This window comes from Athalia rosae, chromosome 4 (genome assembly GCF_917208135.1).
Source record: "Athalia rosae chromosome 4, iyAthRosa1.1, whole genome shotgun sequence".
Lineage (NCBI taxonomy): Eukaryota > Metazoa > Arthropoda > Insecta > Hymenoptera > Athaliidae > Athalia > Athalia rosae.
Window position 1 is genome coordinate 1,217,863 of NC_064029.1, and position 22,252 is coordinate 1,240,114.

At 45.0% G+C, this 22,252-nt stretch overlaps 1 protein-coding gene across 3 annotated transcripts in view; it reads right to left on the bottom strand.

The window, feature by feature from the left end:
- LOC105687524 (dystroglycan 1-like) overlaps positions 1 to 22,252 on the bottom strand; it is a 60,558-nt gene that overhangs the window by 13,159 nt on the left and 25,147 nt on the right. The window contains exons 1-2 of one of the 3 annotated variants that reach the window (XM_012403239.3): positions 18,924 to 19,671; positions 2,384 to 2,431 (exon numbers count right to left, since the gene is read on the bottom strand). The gene's annotated coding sequence lies outside the window, so the exon portion shown is untranslated. Of the gene's footprint in view, positions 1 to 2,383; positions 2,432 to 18,923; positions 19,672 to 22,252 lie in introns of those variants that run through there. The other 2 variants (XM_048654605.1, XM_048654604.1) reach the window with 2 other exon arrangements.

Consider the following 22,252-nt stretch of genomic DNA (forward strand, 5'->3'; position numbering starts at 1 on the left):
GAAAATTAATCGTCCCTTCAAATCCCGAATTTAAATTAGTCAACGGTATACCATCACCATCTCGGTGAGTGATTATCAATGAGTGAAATCAACGCGATTGCGATGGTTCATTTTAATCAAATGCTGAAGAGAGAAAACCTCAAAAATCTTTTGGAATCGTATGGCTACATGGGTGGTATACAACGTTTGTGCGTTTCTGTTTGTTTCACATATGGTATCGGGTATATATATGAGTTTTTCGTAAATCCCATATGGGCTTTGAGAGAGGAGGTAGAAATTCAGTCGGTGGGTAATACCAATACTGCGTACATTTACACATGTACGTATGTAGCCATAGTCGCGTTCGTAGCGGAGGCAGCTGGTTTTTCATTTCGTTCGCGTATATCCAACGCGCATAGCCGGGAAATGTTTATTTTCGTTGGGATATTTCCTTCTCTCGCACGTAACTTATTGATCGCTCTCTGCGTGGTGGAAGACTTGGAAACACGGTTTCGTCAAGTCGTTGAAGAGAGTTACTTTTCGGCAGACTTTGAGCCGACCTACGATATACACGTATAGCATACACACAAGTTACGTAGTGTACGAGTTTCATGTATACCTATGAGCGTGTAATATAATATCGACGAATGAAACGGAGAATGAGAAAAAACGATAAAAGTTCGAGTGGCACAAGAGGCAAATAAAATATTGACGTTAAATATTTCGATACCGAAGGGGAGATGCTCACTCGAAATTCGCTAGAGAACTCACGATGCGAACGACGCTGTGCTGAAATTTTTTTTCTGCGATGAAGGGTAATTAGAATCGAAAAAAGCAGAGGCTAGAGTCTGGATTTTTGCGACTCCTGCAGGGCTAAAAATTGAATATTTTTTTGATCCTTTGAGCGACTGGTTGCTATGGTAATTTATTGAGTTCAAAAACACAAATCCATTAATTAAATCAAGCGATGAATGAAACCGAAGACGGGATTTCAATTTTTTCACACTTCGGAGCGAAAAATTGGCGATAACTCGATCGATTTTATAGATAGATCAATTTAGCTTGAAGATTAGGATTCCTGACTTCAAAATACGTAAGATACATCACCCATTAAAAAAAAATTATTGATTTTCGACCCCAAAATCAAAAAAATACCCCCTTGGATTGTTTCGATTTTTGGGCCAAAAATAAAGTATTTCAAAAATTGATCGTATGGCACTTTTCTGACATATTTCGACCTCAGGAATCCAAATCTGAAAGAAAAATTGATCTATCTCTAAAATTGACCGAGTTATCGCCAATTTTCAGCTTTTTGGGGTCAAAAATAAAAAATTGATTTTTTAGTCTATCTTAATGTAATTGGAGCCCAGGAATTCGAATCCGGAAGAAAAATTGATCTATCTTCAAAAATGACCGAGTTATCCTCATTTTTTCGCATTTTTTGGTACAAATTTGAGGATATCTCGAAGGGAAAAAATCGTAGCTCAATTTGGACAACGGATTCGTGTTCCTGAGGTCAAAATACATAAGAAAAGTGCCATACGATCAATTTTTAAAAATAAAAATTTTTGGTCAAAATTTGAGAAAATCGTAAGGGGTACCCCTTGGAAAAATCTCAAATTTTGGCCAAAATTTTTTATTTTTTAAAATTGATCAAATGATGCTTTTCTTACGTATTTTGACCCCAGGAACACGAATCCGTTGTCCAAATTGAGCTACGATTTTTTCCCTTCGAGATATCCCCAAATTTATGCCGAAAAATGCGAAAAAATGAGGATAACTCGGTCATTTTTCAAGATAGATCAATTTTTCCTTCGGATTCGTATTCCTGAGCTCAAATGACATCAAGATAGAATAAAAAATAAATTTTTTATTTTTGACCCCCAAAAGCTGAAAATTGCCGATAGCTCGGTCAATTTTAAAGATAGATCAATTTTTCTTTCAGATTCGCATTCCTGAGGTCAAAATACGTAAGAAAAGCATATTAAACCCAATTAAAAAAATGATTTATTTTTTGCTCAAAAATCGCCAAAAATCCACGGGGTATCACAAAAATTGTGTTGCATATATACAAAAATTAATGGTTGCATTTTTTGTTTCATTCATCTACATTAATTCTCGCGCATATGGAACTTGGAAAGTCAAATTAGCTTCGTTTTGCGACGATGTAAAGTCCCATTGTCATGAGAACTTTTAGGCAACTCCTCCAGAACTCTTATTTCCGGCGTGGTAAATATGCGGGTGCAGTATCAAGATTCTCAACAAATAAGATGTAGAGGAAGTCAGAAGTCCTGCATGATCTCGCAGCCGATATAAAATCATACGAAGTATGGCACGCGACTACACGTGATATAATTACAATGGAAAATACAATTATAAAAGAGAAAGAAAATTGTTGACTCACCGTTATTGGCACAACATCCTCGAACTCAAGGAACTTGGGTGAACGAATCTGCAAAGAGAAGAAAAAAGAGATTGTTACACGGGATTTTTTTTCCAATAAAAATAAAACAAATATCATGCGGATACGTTCGTCATAGCTCTGCGCATGCGATAAGATCCGACTAATCCGCAAGTTAATTTTGTGACTCGAAATGAGTTACATAAAGGATTGTTCGAATCGTTGACTTCATTCCAGTATTTAATACGGGAATCGCGTGCGGCTAGGAATTTCGAAACAAATTAAATTTCACTAGATATATTTATAATTCCTATTACGCCACACGCAGAATATTATAACATTGCTGCAGTAGTGCGAACGGAAATTGACGATGAAGAAAAAAAGCTCCGGCACGTCAAACATAGTCGGTACACAGAAAACCACATTTCTAATTTTTTCTCTATTTGTCTGATTCGAAAACGCAATATGCCGAAGCTATTTGTATAAAAAAAACGGTACGGTAGATCCTCATAAATTTCTTGTAAAATCGATCCGTTCGATGTATTTTCAGAAGTACAGCGCGAGTTCACTCCAGCTGCGGCGATGGTAGGAAATAAATGCTATCCACATATACGGCATGAAACTCATCAACTTTTATTATACTTCGTAACATAAAGTTGAGTTCGATGTAAAAATACATCTCACACACACAGACGCACACCTCACCGAAAGAGACGACAGGTCAGAGATGACGCGGTGAGAATCGACGTAAGACGTCGCGGCGCCCGATAATGCGGTCCCCGCAGTTTTCCGTCATCCTACTTATACTTCGTACATATGCATATATTTGTCATACACATACGTACCTATCTATCTTTTTATGCGCGTTCGCGTGCAGATATTCCGCACACGAAAATGACTAGAAGTAACGGCAGTCGTGTGCGACACAACCCGTGGAAAGTAGGTATATTTGAACCGCGGAGGTCGTATAAAATTCGATGCAGGTACAGGACACGAGACTATATCAAAACGTGTGCGCCGCACCTGCGGAGATATGGAAAGGACGATCCGGATCGGCGTGAGCGAGAGTCACAGCTGTTACGGATGTAAGATTTCCGTAAGATGTGAATAATTTTCTTTTTTTTTTTTCTTCTCTCCCCGTGTTTGTCCGCAGCTCAAAGCTGTCGCTAGATTCGGGGTCGAAGCACCGCGACCCCTCGCACGGTGAAACACTAAAATACCCTTTGAACTCATTACAGTTCGTACGGTACAGACCTGCAGGGTGTGGCTCACAACGGATTGAGTGCACCGAAAATATACTTCGTTATTTTCACACTTCGTTAATTGACTTTCAACTTTCCCATCCGTGCGACGATTCGACGGGCAGTAGGGTGTAGTTCGTCTGCGCCACGGGGTTCGAGGTATTGTATATAATACCGATCCGTATATATATACACGTGTATAGGTACTTGCAATAATAATATATCCTTTCGAGGATCCATTTTCGAGTAGTTTTTCAGTCTACTGCGTCCAGAGTTCAAGAATAACATCATTTTCACAGCCTCGCTGCACGCGGACAGACGGCAGACGTATTGATATACCTGTAACGTTCATCGACGATTTTCCGGGGGGGAAAAATTTACGATCGTTTCACTCAAGTCGCGAAAAAGTTTCTCACTTGCCCGACGTAAAGTCCGATGTCAGCTGTACGATAGTTTTCATTTTTATCAGGGTGCGTAATTTAGATTAGAATTGAGCGAACGGGGTCACGATTTATTGTGCACATAGACACCGGATGCGAATAACGTTAATAAATATCACGTCGGTCATTATCTTCACCGCGTACTGCAAGTTGAGAATAAGAAAGAGATAAAAAGAAAGAAAGAAAAAAAAAAAACTTGAACAGTCGTTGATAAGAAGCGAGTTGCATATGACTTCAAAAAAGAACTTGTAATAATCGGTGTGTAATTTCTTGTTGCTACCCGCATCCCGAGGGTTCACGGTGCGAGAACTTTTTCATCATTTTTTGTTCAACACATTTTCTTTTTTTCACACCTCGATATTACCTCGCCTGGCAGCGCAACGTTTGAGTACTCGCTCACGACTTTACGCGCGCAATTATATGCAAATAAATGAAAAAACGAACAACATATTTTAACGTTTTTTGCCACGGTCGTGGATGGCTGGTATATCTAGTGGCACTGGAGAGCCACAACGGTCTCGGTAGTCGTCGCGATTTAGTAGTTAAAAAAAAACGAAAACTAAAACGGTGGAAAAAATTCAAGTTCCCGTCGTTTACTGTACGCGCGCAGCGCAGCGATTTCGCTCGTAATAAATTTCATCGATAATCCGTCTAAATTGCGGAAGTATAATTCTCATATTCACTCAACGGTGTATATATCGTACACGAATGTATTTGGGCGCATAAATTGATCCACATATAGGTACACGGACATGTATTCTTGAACCGTCACTTAACTCCCCGCGCTTACGAATTTATATACCCTCCTCGACTAATTAGGTCGGCGTAAAATTATAACACTATACGCTCCGTAAGATACATCGGTTTACTTTTCATCTCGTATGGCGCAAGTTACCAGAGAATATAATGGGGATATAAATATAGTAGCGTAATTTCCTTCGTCATCGTCGGTGTCGGGAGTGCGCGGGCACAGCGTTCCTACGATGATCGGTTTGACACGAATTCACGTCTTCCCATTTTACCGTGGCTCGAATCGAACCGAAAAATAATCTACAGGGCCCCATCGAGTGATTACAAAACGAATATAAAAACAATTCACTGCCGTACCATTCACAGCGCGTACAGTCGAGTATCGCAGGCGTTAAATGTCAACGCGGCTAATTAGCTCGGAGTTTTAATCGACTGAATCGTGAGACGAACCGCGTAGCCCTTTTTCTCAATACGCCTACGCGCCAGACACTGGCATCTCCGATAAAACGCGATAAATTAATTTATGGCTAATCCGGCGGTAGGTCTATAACGTTACGTAGGTTCTCTCATGTGATCCCGATCTCGGGTCGTCGACCCATAATTTTTTCCCCTACCGCGCGTCAACTACGAACGATGAAAAAAAAAAGAAAAAACTGAAAAATCGATAATCTATTTTCACAGAAATCGCGGTAGTGCGAAATATCGCGGAATATCACAGCACCGGGTAAAATGTATTTCGCATATTTTCAGCGGTTTTTTAAACAAGGTGCTAAGGAGCGACGACGGGGCAAAGCTTCAGAATTTACTCTTCCACGGGTTTCCTACCGAAGAGGGCAAAGTTACGCCTTGAGACGCGTACTAATTAACAACGTTAACCTAGCTGCAGCTCGTGGAGATACGTATTGTTTAAGACGCGCGTAAAGCGACCCTTCTCGTAGCACTCAACCACTCCGCATCTTCCCTCTTTATTTCTCTCGTTTCACTTTACGCGCGACGAGCCCACCGCAATTTGCCTTCTCCTTTCCAACGTGGTACCTATCCGCACACTTTGCCCAGACATGTGTACGCGGTGCGGACGGGACATACCTGTACCTCCGGCAAATTTAGAGGCGGCACGAAAAATTTTTAACGAGAAAGATAATCTGAAATTCTACGGCGCCGATCCGACCTGCGAAGTCGTACGGGTGTATCGACATCGGCCATGGTATGCAGAACGCGCGTGGTGTCCAGTTCCGAATGGCCGTACGGTATAACCGACGACGCAAGCCGATACATTCGTAATTCGAATTCTATCTCGTTCTTATATCGATTTCCTCGGCAGCCGGTAAACTCGTCGTCGTCGTCGTCGGTGCGCCGCGTAAGAGCGAAGTTGAGGAGGTTTTTGAAGTGTTGAACGTTGCCGTCGAGTGGATCGGCCTCCGCGATCTCCTGCCATATATGCGATAAATACAACGTCTCCAAAGAAGCTCCATAGATTCTCGGATAGCGGGTTCCGCTGCACCAGTTGTTGCCACCGATCGCGCATCGTCGTCTAGTTTTTTAGATGAAAAAAATAAGAACAAAAGGGGGATTCGATGCGTCGCTTTCTCCCCGGCAAAGAGAAAAGCTCGACGACGAATCGAAAGCGGCGATCGCCCTGCATTTCATTCGGTTGAACTTTTGCTGTGTCAAAGTTTGAATGTCGTCGATCGTTTCGAACGATTCGTATAAAGTTCGTTACGTATCGCGCGATAGCGGTTCTTATTGTCAGAGCTGTGCACCAACAGCAACAGCAGCAGCAACAGCAGCAGCGGCGGCGGCAGCGGCGTCACGCGAGTCTTTGAATGGTTCTATTGTGCGAGTCGATGACCTGCAGCGTGCAGCGGTAGTCTCCAAGACTCCGGCAGAAGCACGTATCTCAACCGTTTATGGGAGAACCTCGGCCACAGTTGGGTATTATACTAGCTGCCGGTGCTACGGCCAACTTGTTCCCTCGAGCACAGCAGCCGCAGTCTTCGGGCTGCACCGCCGTACTTACTACGGTCGTCTTGCATTTTCAGGCAATAACAATAAATTTCAGTAAACATTTACGATTATTACACACATGGATAATACTTTCAGCGAGGCGAAGGGTCGTCCACCATTTTACGTGCAATATGTTATTCACGTGCATACCCTTTTACGGGCGATCGTTAATTAATTGATCAATAATAAGAAATATTGTCGATCGTTGCGTTGCGTGGACTCGGATGGCTTATCGCATCCCGTTCAAGTCGTGGATGATTCGATGAATCGCGCGATTCATGCGAACGGAGAAAAAGGAACGACGCCGGAGAAGAAAATGGGAAAGAAAAAAGTCAAGACCCACGTCCGGTGCAGACGGTTTAAATCTTAACGATTTCAACCTTGAGCCCGAAGTAAGCCCGCGCACAAATATCCCCGCCGAAGAAAGGGATGTGTATCGTTCAAGATGTTTGAAAGATGTCATTGAAATGTTTTCGTATTTGGATGCCGCGGAGGGGGTGTGGCTCGTCGAGGGTCGGGATCTGGAAACTGTATATGTATACGTTACACAGAAATCCTATGAGTCGTGTGTACGGAGGAGAAAAAAAAATCAGCGGATATTAACGAAGAGAAAGGGAGAAAGAGGGGGAGAGGGTATCGAAATCTGAATCTCGAATCTCGACCGCCACGAAAACTACGACTTTCGTACTGCAGGAGGCGGAAAAGTAGGAAGGTACGAAGGAAGGTATAATACGCGCACCTACTCTACTTGCCAAGTCCGAGAGATTTCAGATAAAGACCTATGGCACGATAAAGCAATTAGTATAATTACCATCGGGTATAATTAATGACCAATTGAACGTGAATCGTCGTGAATGGTGTTGCGTGTCCTTTGGAAACGGTATAACGTATGCGTGTATCGTGATCCAAATTTAACTTTTCGCCTCGCTTTTTTCGCTCACATGCGCATGCAGAGGCGCGAACAAAGTCTCTCGGTAACTTTTTTCTCCTCGCTTTTTATTGCGATTCGCCAATTTTTTAACGATGGTTTGTCGGGGGCAAGAGAAGTTTCTTCTTCCAGAAAAAGGAAGCGCAGCGATACAGGTATACCCGTGAAGCGTTGCAAGCACCGAACGGTTTGGATAAGGGGGTGGAGATAAAACTGTACAGGGGTGGAAGGAGGTTGAAGAAGAAGCCTGCAATTAAATTCGTAGAAGTCTCGGAGAGCGGAAACTAATGCTGTGTGACGCGAGAAGAAATATTTACTTTGTTGATTGCGCTCCGCTGCAGGCAAAATGTTCGGAGGGAGAGAGAAAAAAAAAAAACCGAAAAAGAAGGCGAGAGCGAAGGGATGGCGGGAAACCCTTTCCTCGTTGGATACGGACGACGAAAATCTGCACCGTGATTAATTAACGTGATCAATTAACAAACGAAGAAAGAACAACCTCTTTACTACAGTAGGGGGGCACAGGATTTGTATTTTTGAAAAAAATGATCGCCGATGAAATCGCGAGAAATTTATTCAGACTTTAGAACGGACAGTGGTAATGTTTTTTCAACGTTTTTCTCCATATCCGGTGCGGTTCTGCGTCGTGGTTGAACATTAATTAGTGCGGTACGAGGCGTCGTTTCTTTCTTTGCAAATGAAAAATTTGTCTGCCGCATTAAGCGGTTGGTGAGCTCGGCACGGTCGTTTTCTCATTAAACTCACGAATGAGCTGCAAAGTGCAACGCGTAATTTACAAATATAGCAAAATTACTCACCGGACTTAACCGCGCGCACAAAAGAAGAAGGAAAAAAAAAAAAATACAGATTTCGTTATTTCGAGAATAGAAGAAGAGCAATAAGTGAGATTGTTGTATTTACATCATAACTTATTTTATCTCTTATACACTTTCTCGTTAACCCATTCGAGTTCGGCGTATATACGTAGTCTCTGCCGCTGCTATCTTATCGAAAAATGGGAATGAAAGTCGTAAGTCAGATGACTGTGGACTGAGGCTGTGGCAACAATTTTTTCCTTTTTTTTTTTCTTCCACGGCGTAAGAGCTGACGAGTTATACGAGCGAAGACGTCCTCACTTAAAATACGCGCCACTCCCATCGACTTATACGGTACATCCTTTGTTTATATCCGTGAATTTGGAGTTTTTAAAAGCCCTGCGTGAAAAATATTTTTCATCCCCCTGTCAACGGGAATATTATTCACGATGATCTTCGAGAAAGTTGAAAGCGTTTCATTTGACACGCTTTCACCCTCGCCCGTTCAACGTTCGTCGCCGCATTACGTGCGCGTACGTTTTTTGATCAGGCGAATTTTTTTATTCAATTTTTTTTTTTTGTTTTTTTTCTCATTCTTCACCTAATCAAACAGAACGCAGTTGAGTTCACATTCCGATGATCAAATAAACGCTCGTAATTTCATTTCATTTTCTGTTCCATTTCATTCCAGCAACACTCGCTACATCCCTGTTGGTAGGTGAAATCCCAACTCCGGATCCAATTTAATCACACAGAGAGCGTTGAAATAATCCAAATCGTAGATTCGTCGGTATCCAGCGCTATGCATGATGCGGTGTACTTTATAGAACTGATTTAAATTAATTAGAATTTCAAAAATTTACATTCCAATTTCGGTGTTCGGAACCATGACGCAGGTATACGTATACGCCAACGTGTACGATCTTTTGTCGCACGTTGTCGGAGAGAATATTTCATTCCATTTCTACCAGCCGGTCGTGATCTAAATAATTTTACGACCGCGATTTGATTGAGTGGCGTCAGACGCTCATAGATTATGAAACGAAGCCCACCGCTTCGCAAGATACTTCGTCGTCGTACGTGGGTATCTCGTTCAGTTTCAGTTTCAGCATCGCTTTAGGTTTCGGTTTCATTTTCATTTTCGGTCGTTTTATTCTTTCACGTAGACGTACGTACGTTACGTACCTACGTGGGTATACGATACGATTATATCTGCACGTGTGAGGTTCATTAAATTTTTCTCGCGCACGATCGTCGCGGAGATATTTCTAAGGGCGTCTCAACGCCGCGGAACGAAGTTAGTATTACGATGATAAAATCCCGATGAAATTTTACGATTTATATCGTTATGTCCCCGCGTGTTGAAAGAGACGAATAAATCCGTCGGAGCGTCGCGCGTACCTGTCAACTCGACCGGGCGAACGAACCGGAAATTGAAATCCGCGACGAAAGAGAGAAAAACCTCGACAAATTGCCGGAAATAAACGTTAGAGAGAGAGAAAGTAAAAAATTGAAAAAAATTAATAAAATAAATACGGAGAGTAAAAAAAAGTAGAAAGTTTTCCGAGTGCGAATCGCGACGAGGGATGATTCCCGAGCGATATATATACGGGCGGTTGTTTATAATCCCCTAGATTCCGGGAGAACGACCCTTCTCTATTTTACACCGTTCGGAGTCGGTGAGGGAATAAAAGTTTTTCTTTGTAGCGACATCGACAACGACCATACCGAGGAAATAGCGGCGAGTGTGCGAGCCTCGATTCACGTACGGGTGGAACCCCAGCCCGCGATTTGCTTTTGTAGGAGTCGAAGTGGTAAAAGGATCGAGATTCCCCGCGTGGCGCGTCCCAGAGGTCTTTTCGGGTATTCTTGGGAGGAGGGGAGGAAGAACGAAGTTTGAGGAAAACTTTTACCGAACTATGCCAACGGTGCGATTGCGCAAAACTGACGCAACGTAATATCGTGTGTAAAAAAAATAAAGTCGTTCGAAGATTGAAGCCAATTAAAATATTATACTTCTCATATTTAGATCGGTGGTTGCGTTGTGTATGCGCTGGCGTTATCGCGTAATGTCGTTGGCCTGCAAGCAATGAAGTTAATCAAAAGTAATAGAGCCAGCGTGCTCATCTATTAATAGAGCGAACGTACACCGACGCGGGCGATACATCATCGTCGTCGTCGCGTTCAATACATATTTATACCTAAACTCCTTCACGTGTGTAGCCCGTGTACGTAATACACCGAGAAATGGGACGAGGAAGAGGAGCTTTCCAGTGCCGCACGAGATACGCCGCCCCCGAACATTTACCGCACAAACACATCCACCACCTTCGTCTTCGTCTTCGCCTTCTTCTCCCACGGGGAATGCCATAATAGCAACATCGATCAGGTTACCAATTCTAAGACAGATCAATAACACCCCCGAGTTATAGGTGTACACCCGCGCGCACACACTTCCATTCCGCGTACATATCGCTTTCTCTCCGCTTGCGAAACCCGCGAAATGGTTACTGGCGGCAGGTGCCACCCCTTCGACCCGACGAGTTAACCCTGCACGGTAGCTAATTATACCCACAGATTTCACCGATAATTATTTCATCAAAATTTATCCCTTCTCTCTCTTCGATCGGAATTGACTCGACCGTAAAATCTTCTTACTCGCATCGGCGTAAAAAAATTTATCGAACCGGATCATCCGACGTTCGTACGATCGACCTGGACGGTCGGTCGGTCCGGTTCACATAATTATCTCCATATGGTATATGTACCTCGGATAAGATAAGTGCAGATAAAACTCCTCGGTCAAACAAATTCAGGGAAAGTGTTTTCGACGCACCTTTGCTACCTATGGGGTTGAATACTGAGAGCGTCGATTGCGTCGCGGTTGTTATTTTTTGACGGCAATTTTACCTCGAGCAGTCGCGATTATCGATGATATTCGTGACGACGACGGGGTCGCGGAAAAGTTAAATCGGACGAGCGTAAAACAATTTTTTTTTTTTATTCAAGATTTAAAAATACAAACGTGGAAAAGTGAGAGGTGTGGGCCGATGACTGTGTCTTTGGCCTCTAGCCAAGCGAACGAAAGCACGATATGGTCTCTAAGTTTAGCGCCATCGCGGAGGCAGAAAATTCCTCTCGTTATATACGTTTTTCCACTTTCGTTTTCCGGTGCTAATTTCCAATTCCTCCGAGCATCGATCATTCGGGATAAGTATGTGAATCCGAATTACGCGTCGATTCGACGTCGAACCTCGAGTTATCGTTGGCGCCACTTCTCGTGGATACGACCAAACGCGAACACAAATGTAGAGATACAGTTTCGTATAATTTATGTGGGAACATGGAAGAATACGTATGTACGACAGTCAAGGCGAAGTGTAGTGTAGATAAGACTGCAGAAACCGTCTGGTCGGCGCGTCGGTGTCGTCGCCACGTAGACGCCAGCCGTACGAGTACGTCTTTCTCTCCTCGTCGTCGCACTTACGGTTTTACACGGACAAAAGATCAAACCGAACAATGCAATATAATCTTCGCGATTCGTTCACCGCGTATCCCGAGAATTTTCTCACACATCCTTCGGATTCGATAGCGGAGTCGATTTTTCATCGTATCACCGCGTCCCACGTCTCCGAATCGCTGAGTACACGCACAACGACGAGTCCCTCGATGTCGCGAGAGCGGAAAAAATGAAAAAAAAAATGGAAATGGAAATGGAAATGCAACGAACGTTCGCAAGGCGAAAGATTGAAGAAACGACGAGCGAGAAATCAATGTTCGAACGGAGGCGAAGGATTCGAGGCGTTGTTAATGGGCTAGGGTAGGTAGCGCATGTGAATATAATAAATGGGAACCACAACGGCGGTGATACTCGGGTGGAAACGCTAGACGATACGTTACGCGCGGTAAAGAGATCGGATTTCCGAAGCCGTCGACCGAGCTGCAGAGGAGATGCTCGAAAAAAAAAAAAAAAAGAAAACCCCCAGAAGTATGCGCGGGGTTGTTTCTCTTCCTCGTCTCACCGTAATTCTTAACCCACACGTTCCCTCCACTGGTGGAACACCGCGACGACACCCCCGCTCTTCCGTACGACACCCCGTTGTTGCACGGACGTCGCGCACACCCCGCGTACGACTACGCGGACATCGTCGTACACCTTCTCCCGTCTGTCTATTCTTCGGCGAAAATTTTGGAGGAGCCACCGCTTTATACGGAGTACAATAAAAGGCACATAAAATTTCGGGGACCTCGCGTATGGGTCGCGGGGGAAAAATGATACGCCGCGTTATAAGGTGTGTATCGCACCTGATTTACGGTCCCCCCTCGAAAAATAACGTTACGTAAAAATTTCAATACGGATATCCCACGTGTGAGGTAATAAAATTTGAATAAAAGGAAAGAATACGGTTAGGGCGGGCGCACCTGGATTTATTCTTTATTTCGATCTGTTCGAGAGATTAGCGCGTCCTCCTTATTAACGACCAGATTACACAATACCTCGTTCTTTTTATTCGCGACACAAAGGCTGGCGAACCACCCTCCCGTTCGATCGTCGCTCGACGAAGGACGTGTGCTTTTAGCGTCCGATGTTCTCCGCCTCGGAGAAATATTAATAAAACGACCAGCGGCGTAAGTGTGGGTTCATCGAAATATTTAAAATATTTAAAAATCGAGTCTAGCGTGGGTTTCGCAAAACGTACGGTGTAGGTCGATGAAAAAATACCAAAGATGAGGATAACAGGACTGCGAAAATATCGCGGGACGCGTTGCCCGCTGATCTATTACGAGTAGAAGAGAAAGAAGAGATCACCGTTACATTCGGAGATCAATTTTACATCGGGCGGGTCACATCTGCGGATCTTCGCAGTGGATTTTCCATCTCATTCGGTTATCGCGTGATCTACATAGGTATATATATGTATATATACTTTTACGTCCGTCGTGATCGTCGTACAGAAGAGAGGAGTGTGTAGGTACTCGCTCGCCGCGGGTCACGAAAACCAAGACGAACTGCGAGAGCGAAAAAAAGGAGGGGGGAAAAAAAAAAAGAAGAAGTTACGAGAAGAAGTTATACTGCGGTGTCGAATGATTCATCCGTCGGTCTCGATTTCCCCCCCGTAGTCGCTGCCGCTGCCTCTGCCGCCGATGCTGATTTTTAGCCTAGCTCGGAGGGAGCGGTGGTAGCGGCAGCGACTCTTACGCGTTCTAAAAATAGACACTCGCGATTATATTGACTCCGGGTTTAAGACTTTATCGGTGATTCACGCGCGAGGCGCCGCGCTGGTCCCCAAAACAAACCGCGGATCTCCGCGGTAGCGGTGCGCATCGGGCACCGAAAGTAGGCGCTCCGTAGGTGAAAGATCTTCACGACGATTCGTGGGAGAACAGTCGTCGTTAGTTTTTACGTAGAAATTGATCACCGCGATTTCTTTCCATCGGCGATAAATGAATCGTTGACGATATGCGCGATGCTGCGATTCGCACGGATGACGATAATTCAGAGGGAATCGCACGAGCGCCGTTTCACGCGTAGACCGCAGAATTATGAAAATATAATGGCGACGATCGCGAACGCCAGGTAAGCCTGGTTCCGGTGTTACACATACAACGTGGGCGATGCGTTCGCCCTGGTGCAGCTGATGCGACCTGCGGTCAGCAGCGTTGCGATGTTGCGCTTCGAATGCGCATGGATGCATAAGGTGAACGTTGTACGGTGCAGGAATTGAGAGCCGGTCGCGGCAACAGCCAGCACCGCCACAGCGGCTAGGAACGGGCCGCAGTAAAATACGTATGAAAAAGTACCCGGGAGTTACCTCCTCCATTCATAACTTCTCGAACACTGGACTTCATTCACACGCCTCGGGTATAACCCGGAGAAGATCAGAACCACCTTGTACGAAAGTCCGCAGACAATACCTCGCTTCTATTCAAATGGATATCGATAAATTTCAACTACTGCACATCTAAATTTTTCTAATGGCGAGTCAGACCTGAATCGCCATTATTCGTGAGCCGATTTAGGCTTGGAGATGGAAATTCAAGGGAGGTTTTGTTATCGCGGTATAACAACGGTGCGAGTTTATGATTTTCAAAGATTGTCGCACGTATGAGGGAAGTTATCCATTTTATGATCGCTGCTGGAGATACGGAGAAGAAAATTGGGGAAATGCGGAGATAAAAAATAAAAAGACAAAACCGAACAAGGAAATTTGACGTCACATATTCTCATTTGTAGATTATTGCGATGTATATTGTGGTATAAAAATTTAGACCGAACCCCCTCATGGCGCCGTATGTACACAGCGTTGAAACGGCGGTTTATTTTGACAGAGCGAGTTTCCCTTTGGGGTAAAACCGGAACCGGAAATAACGACGTTATACTCGCCGTCGCCGCTAACGTGGCGGTGACGGTCGACCTTTAAAAAATTTTTGTATACCCAGAAGTAGTGGCGGTAGTGCAGCGTTTTATTTTTATCATATGATACTGAAAATGAGAACGGCTCGGGGGTGATTTACCGCAGCGGTGAAAAATAAAGGAAAAATGAATAGAAAAATGGAAAAGTCATGGGGTAAAAAATTTCACAGCACGTAGCGACGCATATACGAGGTGAAACGCGCGGTTAATCTGGCCTTTTGTAATTAACGGAGAATTCATAGCGTAATCCGATTGAAAATGAATCCAATACCCGAGTTTTACCTCCAAGCGTTTTATACCGTGAAATTCATTCGCGTCGCTTTTACTCGCGATTCCCTTGCTTTCTCGGTTTCCATTCGTGTTTGTCATTTCTCTCTTTTAACAGCCGCGCTGTTTTTCCAGGAGCAACACAGCGGAGCGCCGGCGACGCCGGATCACCCCCGAGAGTTGGTTCTCGCCCAGAACAAATATAGATTTCCAAGACCCAACGAAATGGCGAATTTCAGCGAGTATGTACTTTGGATATTACACTACGCTCGCTCGTATACCTACCGAAATGTCATTTGAATGTCGCTTGTATATTTCAACGACGAAACGATCGATGGAATCGCATCGTTTCCCCAAAGTTTACCCCACCCTACGCGTAACATCCCATGTAGCTGCATCGTCCGTTACCCAAACCGTAATCGGTTGCTTCGTTGGCCGTACGCGGTGAATATTAACCGCGAATCGCGCACGGCGTGATATATTGATAATTCCAAGTGTCCGTTCGCACGCTGTATTATGTTATACGCCTAACGCGATATCGTGACAACGTCGATAATATCCCATCGAGAAATTAATTAACGCAACATAAAAACTCAAGTTACGATACAGGCGTGTACGACACACAGCAGGATGCAATAACAATGAAGATGGACGAGCTATTGGACGGCTTTAAATTATCAGTCGGCTGTCGAACACTCGGCGGAAGGGATAGTTTCTCTCTCCGCGTTGCTCTCGTATAAGCGAGGCTCGCTTATGGATCCGTTGAACTTCAACGCGAGGGTAAAATAGGGGTTGATTTAGGCTCCGACGATATCGCTCTCTCCGTCTCCCGAGTCACCTCACTTCGTCGTTACCTTTCTCGTACACTGCGAATTCAACAACGATATTTACTCGACGCGGGTAGTTTCGTACGAATACGTAGATAATTTATTCAACGGCGTTCCGTTTTCCGTAACGGCGACTCAATTATCGCGTGCGTTTCGAACGGGAATTCTTCACTCTCGTGGAAAGAAAAATTCCAATCTCAACCGCATTCTCCTGCATTTGTACCTAAATAACTGAACAAAAAAAAAAACAAATATGGAGAGTAAAAAACTAGAGAACGCGGGGGAGGCGGGGATAGATTTTCCGCTTTTCAGGCGAGAGTTAGTCACGTAAAGTACCTATAGGATACCGAGTACGGTAGAGGGCAGCGTGTATAGGGGCAATAAATTCCAAAGACTGTTAAACTGCAGTTAAAAGTTGCCCAAACTTGACCACGTATAGTGGGTATCATCGGCACGAAACCGAAGAGAGAGAGAGAGAGAGAGGGAGAGAGAGAAACGGCCCGGTGCCCCGAACGTTTCGTTATCCTAGTAGCGTGTTGGATAGGAAGCTCGGGGGCGAATAGAATGTGTACAGCATCCACCACCCGCATCCCGATAAATTAGCTTTTCGAACATCACGTGTAACAACGAGTGTCACCCACTCCGCGCGACCCCCATAAAATATGTTTGTAAAATAGGGAGATCCTCGTGAGCGATAATTCTTTTTTTCCCGTTGTACGTGGAATTGTAGCGATGTAAATTTAGTTTTGCAGTTAGCTACGGGATTACTCGAATAAACCCATTGAACGTCGAGCGTAACGTACAACGGGGACGGTATCGTAATGACGTGTGTATTTACGGGAAAGCAAACCCGTGTAATGGCCACATGGCACGCTTCGTTGACGAGGTATGGTACCCCAATTTTATTCAAACAAAGGCTAACCGAACGACGACGAACCGCTGCTGCTGCTGCCGCCGCTGCATGAGTTTACTTATATTTACCTGCACACAGCGGAAAACAAGTCGTAGGTACGTTTGAAAGGAGGCATATGGTTGTTCGTTATTCGTTCATTCATTGTAATTCTATGGGTTGTGAAACGATAAATTTATTTATCGTATTTGTACGCCGTTAGTCATCGCGGTGGGCACACGGCGTTGGGCAATTTTTTGAAAACGTCCAACACGTGGATATAGTAACGAGTCCCGAGTCTCGGAATGGAGGCTGATGAAATTCGGAATCGAATCCACGCCGAAGAAGAATTTTCAATGTCCCGTAACGAATTTGGCAGCGTACGTTTCGGACGGTGATTATACCTGCAAACCCGAGGCTCGAGGGATATTAGAGGAGGACCCGTTCCAAGGGCAGATGGTTCTCCGGGCTCAGGTAGCTCGAGGAATCGCGTGAAGTTTTCCTTCCGAAAGGAACAGCGGGAGCAAACGGCAGGAGTAGAGAGGAGATTTTTCTGAGAACGGCGCTAAAATGTCGGCACGAGGATGCCTCGGTTCGTTCTTGTTTGCCGTCGAATTTACGAGAATAGAGAAGCTCCGAGCTTCCTACTGCAGTAAGAGATTGCTTTTTTCAGTTCTTCTTCTTCTTCCTCTTCTTCTTCTTCTTTTTCTTTTCATTGTCGGCACAGCACACACAACGCGTGATCCCGGAGTATACAAAGAGGGGACCTCAGGACTACACCTTTTAACATCGACCAGCTGACCCAAACCCCCGGTTGTTTCTCTCCCTCGTTCGCTCTCTCTACACGCGACAAAGAAGAAGGAGAACCCTAATTTCGTCGAATCGATGGGGAAAACGAACGTGATCTAAATCGTGAAAGAGTATCAGCTGCGTGCGCTTCCTATAATCTATTTTTCCACGTGACGTATCTCTCTGCCGATGAATGGAAACGGGACGAGATGAATTTTTTCAAAGTCAATACCGAACGAACCGTACGGAGAGCCGTTGCTGAGGAGCGCTTGTTGGTCAAACTGTTCGGTGTACGTACGATGTACTTAGGGTTACATACTCTGGATGTACGTACGCTCTTCGCTAATGGGGGTCGCGCCCTTTAGTCGGACCACAACCGTAAGTGAAATTAATTGAAAAGTTCCATTTGAATTGACGTGAGAAGGGACGTGGAGCGGCATCGTCGTCGTCGTCGTGAGGAGGTAACGAGAATAGTCGCTACTTGAATTTCACTGCAGTGTGCAGCCGAGACATTCTTAACTACCACAGACGGACGAACGGACCAATCGCATGTTCGGAACGAGTGCACCGCATTCCTCGTCCACTTTGTTGAATTCCGAAGATAACGCGAAATAAAGTCATATCGAATGTGGCGCATGAATGAACGTCGGATTCAATGAAACTGCGATATCTCCGGATCTCTTCGCGTTCTACGTGGCTCGCTGAATTTTTCGCAACGCTTGACAAGGGGAGCGAAAAAATGATCACGTGCGGAGCGCAGAGAAGGTCCGAGAAAAGAGAAAATAAATTCCGGAGGTAGTAGGTGTGCGGCCTAACATTATGCCATAAATTGTTTCCCCGTCTCTCGCACGTCGTCTAAATTACGTACGTTATGTACGTACGTACGTACATATAAGTGGAGTAAAAAGTGGGTCACAGAAATTCCGGTGTACCGACGTCTTGCCGGTTCTCTTGCATTTATTAAATGGATGCAAACGTTTTCATTGAACGTAAATTGCCACGTCCGACTCTAAATGACGAAACGCGCACGACGAAATTACGTCGTCTGATTGAATCGCGTGCGTTCAGTCGCAGTGCTTGATACGCGGTTATCGTCGCAGCCGCATCGTTAATATCTAGATGATGAAAACGATCTGGAAAAAAAAAGAAGAGGAAAATTTCGATTTTCTGTCAATTCTCACCGTGTTTGAATGGCGTTTTTGGAAAATCCTCGGGAATCTCGCACTGTTCACCTCTATGAAACACGAACGAACAAACTTGTGTGTGTGTGTGTGTGTAAATCGCACAATTATCACTTGGAAAACCGAATTCAGAGAAGAAGCAACGAATGTATGAGGCGAGAGAGAAGGAATCGATTCGAATGGACGAGATGAACAGAACGAAGGGAACGGAAGGAGGAAAAAAAAAACTAAAGGATAAGAAACGAGTCTTTGGGTGGCGATTGTTTTTTTCGCAAAGTCAGTTGGAAGAACAATTTCGCTCGATAAAATGGTTCGATAAAACCAACGACGTTGAGCCGTCGTTAATCCACATCCACGACAGGCGAACGCTCCTCGCGTACTGCTGAGCGGAGACTGAACCGAACCGTCCGAAGCAAAGTGAATGCCAGTATGGCGACGACGGACTTGCGGAGTTGCCTCTAGACGCCTTTGTCCTCGGTACCTCGGTTCGTCTGGTTCCCCACTGAGGATATTTCTCTTGGATTATATCGGAGTCGTCGCCCACTCGTAATCAGAATTCCCCCATAGGCTTGTGTCGGCGAGGCTTGTTTCCGTTGGAACCGAGATGCACAGCTGCCTCGTTTTCCTCGAAGATCCAAGATTTCAGCTCCGAAGACCCCGGATCGTACGGGGGAGAAGATTCCAAAGTCTGCGGCGAGAGCCGGAGGAAGATCATGGCGAGATGTTGGGGTACGCCTTCCGGCGCTCGATACCACGCTTATTTCCAAGAAATTTGCATTCCACCCGACGTTCATAAAGAACGCTCCTTGTGTCATCGACTCTTCGTACTTCATACTCGGCTCGATCCGTTGGCAAATATTCTACGAATTTTCCCGCCCCGCCGATTAATCCTCCTCTTTGTTTTACATTCCCTACAAAGAATTCGCAATTATTTGTTTAGCTTCGACGCGTTTCCTCTCGCGCGCGCACAGCTCTCGTAAGGCAATAGCGAATCGCGGTGAGTTCGGTAAGCGTTGTTATTCGATCGAGAGGAAGTCGCACTCATTTTGTATAACATTATGAGGTTTTTCTCGGCGGTGAACCTCCTCGTGAATACCACGGCGTTTTACGAGCAGCAGCGGCGGCAGACTCGATGGACGGAGCTCTTGGGTTCGTATAGGAAATTTGATATTCATCCAACGGTGTTGACGAGGTGGAATTTAAAGCGGAAAGCTTACCGACCAGCTGTGCATCAGCTTCGAGACTAAACAGATTCAAACAACGAGAAAAGAAGCGAAGGCTGCTCGTAAATTTTGTTACAATATTTCGTCTTCCCTTATTATCCACCCGTGACGTTCCAATAACGGACGTACCAAAATTGTGGATATCGAGGATTTCAACGGACGAGGATCGAGCGAACGGACGAATCGAACGGGGGGGGTAAACTTCAGCCGCAGGGAGGTTCGTTCGGGACGTTAAACTTCGGGGTGTAGCGGCGGCGAGCGGGCGAGCATCGCGTCGAAATCAGCATCGGCACAGTATCGGGCGTTCGGCAGTCTTGTTGCGTGGGAGTAACGGAGATCTGAGAACCGACGAACGAGAAGACGAAGAAGAAGAAGAAGAAGAAGAAGAAGGAGACGGAGGAGAATCAAGTGTGAGAAAAGGGAGAGAGAAAGGATGCGCCTGGTCGGGAGAGAGGACGGTGCGCGTTGCTTCGGGACCCGGGGCGGGTCACTTTCATCTTTAAAAGTTGGATGCTGGGCACCGTGGTTCTCAGTTCGATAAGATTTCAATCCCTTTCTCGGTCGGTCGTTCGCCGGTCGCCGTCTACGAGAGTTCGTGAACATAATTACCCATGTACGGATACTAGCGTGCAATGGCCAACGCACACCCACCCACGCCTAGGTAGAGGCACATGTACATAAATTTGAAGACAATATACACCGGGTATACGCCTGGTATAAGTATTTACATAATTTATTCGAGTCTCTGAGAGTTCCGACCGTTCAAATCTCTTTGTGGGAACGATTTCTCGCGTCTTCGACGGTTCTCAGATTCCCCTTTTCCTTCTGTATAACGAGGACTGTACGTTACGGCTGTGATGAATTACTATTTACTATCTCCTTGCCGCGTATACGTATCGGTGGAACTACACGGTGTTCGTACTCCGTGGATATCTGAGCTCGTCCGTTCTCCCTATTTTCTATTCAGATTTCTCGGAGCTACGCGGATCATTTTGGACGTCCGAGCCGAACACGGCGGAGATTCCGGACGACGGTCAGTCCTCGGCGTAATCATTATCGGGTCGAGAAGATGCGTTTCGATTAAAACGTCCCTCGTTCTCCCTATTCTCGCCAGATTCTATTTTATTCTTTTTCGAATCTTCTCTGCCCACACGTTATACCGCTCGTTCTTACTTATTTCCTTTTTTCTTTTATTCTTTTTATTCAATCTTTTTGTTACGTATAATACCTATTTCTACGTCGTCGGGAGTATAACATCTGTCAGGGCTATGGACCGTTCACGATGAATCGGGTCCATTCAGCTGTCAACCATATTTAGGTGTATTATATATTATAGATATATACGCGTCGCTCTCGTATTGTGGCTATAAAAACCTCATTATACAGGGTGTTCGTAAGAGTGAGCTTTTTTGCCTCAAATATTTTCATTCCTTCAATTTTTCATATCTCTTTTATTTCCACTTTACGAGTAAATCCTCGCGAGGCGAAAGAAACCCGAACGATGTAAAAAAGGAAAATGAAACATCATCCCCCCGACTGTTTTTGTCCGGCACCGATTTTTCTCTTCCTTTCCATTTCCACCTATGACGAAGTATTGATTTTTGGGGCAGCACTTGAAATTATAAGACACCGTGGCTCGATTGTACATAAATTCACCGCGGGGTGTTCTTCGCATCTTTCGAATTAAAAGCGTACCGCGGGCGCCTCGCGGTGCACTCCGCACGTCTGCATTATGCACGCCCGAGTTGTGTACGAAAAAAAGAAGCGAGAGGCACGGCGAAACGCGCGGTTTTTGAAGGGTAACATAATCCACCCCACTAGCGTGAATGCGTGAGCTAGGTGTTCGTTACCTTGGCGACGGTTTCTGCGGGGTCGTGACGTCAGGGTGCCTACAGCATTTCACTTTTAGTAAATCCAGCGTTCACGGGGCTAATACCCGTAACCCGGATAGTTTTTCCATTCGCGTTGCTCCTCCGATTCCTTTCCCCTTCGCATGTGACCGCTTCTCGGTTTTAATCGTCGACCGTTTTTCCTCTTCCTCTGCATCCGCAAGTCTGTATGGGTACGTAGCTCGGAGACGATTCCGGATCATTGCCAATTTTCTTT